Genomic DNA, 1,062 nt, shown 5'->3' with positions numbered 1-1,062 from the left:
TGAATTTGAGCCAGTCCCAAAACACCCAGTGGAAGCTCCACTCTCAGGTGCTCTAACAAGTCCAGGATCACAGGATCCCAGAATCACAGAATCACAGAGACAGCTTGACTCTGAAAAGTTCTGACACAACCAGGATCACAGGAAGGACAGGCTCCAGTCAGATTTAGCAAGGGCAGGTAGCACTAGAGTTAACCAGATGGCAGGAGGCAAGTTTAAGAATATAAGCAACACAAACCAAGGTTATTTGCCATCATCAGATACTCCCACCATACTTGCCAATACTCCCACCATAGCAACTCCTGGACAAACCATCACACTGGAAAAGCAAGATTCAGATATAAAATCACTTTTCATGATGATGATACAGGACTTTAAGAAAGAAATACAGGAGAACATGGGTAAACAGCTAGAAGCCCTTCAAAAGGAAACACAAAATCCCTTAAAGAGTGCTCGCTTTGGCAGCACACATACTAAAATTGGAACACTTCAGAGAAGAATAGCATGGCCCCTGTGCAAGGATGACATGCAAATTCCTGAAGAGTTCCATACTTTTTTAAAAAGAAACAAAATCCCTTAAAGAACTATAGGAAAAAAACAATCAAACAGGTGAAGGGAATGAGCAAAACCATCCAGAATCTAAAACTGGAAAGAGAAACAATAAAAAAATCACAAGGAAATACAACCCTGGAGATAGAAAAACTAGGAAAGAAATCAGGAGTTGTAGATGCAAGCATCACCAACAGAATATAAGAGATAGAAGACAGAATCTCAGGGGCAGAAGACATAATAGAAAACATTGACACAATAGTCAAAGAAAATGCAAAAAGCAAAAAGCTCCTAACCCAGAACATCCAGGAAATCCAGGATGCAATGAGAAGACCAAACCCAATGATAATAGATATAGAACAGAGTAAAGATTCCCAAGGTAATGGGCCAGTAAATATCTTCAACAAAATTATAGAAGGAAACTTCCCTAACCTAAAGAAAGAGATATGCATGAGCATACAAGAAGCCTATAGAACTCCAAATAGACTGGACCAGAGAAGAAATTCTAATTACATC

The 1,062-nt window shown here is 39.4% G+C and overlaps 1 non-coding gene across 1 annotated transcript; it reads left to right on the top strand.

Moving 5' to 3' along the window:
• Nucleotides 1–446: 446 nt before the first annotated feature.
• On the top strand, nt 447–553 carry LOC116071620. The gene has a single exon (XR_004111027.1). It is a non-coding gene; the product is annotated as a U6 spliceosomal RNA (small nuclear RNA).
• Nucleotides 554–1,062: the final 509 nt, after the last annotated feature.

This window comes from Mastomys coucha, unplaced genomic scaffold (genome assembly GCF_008632895.1).
Source record: "Mastomys coucha isolate ucsf_1 unplaced genomic scaffold, UCSF_Mcou_1 pScaffold22, whole genome shotgun sequence".
NCBI classification, from domain to species: Eukaryota; Metazoa; Chordata; class Mammalia; order Rodentia; family Muridae; genus Mastomys; species Mastomys coucha.
The sequence above is the reverse complement of the archived record's forward strand: the minus strand, read 5'-3'. Positions and strand labels throughout refer to the sequence as shown.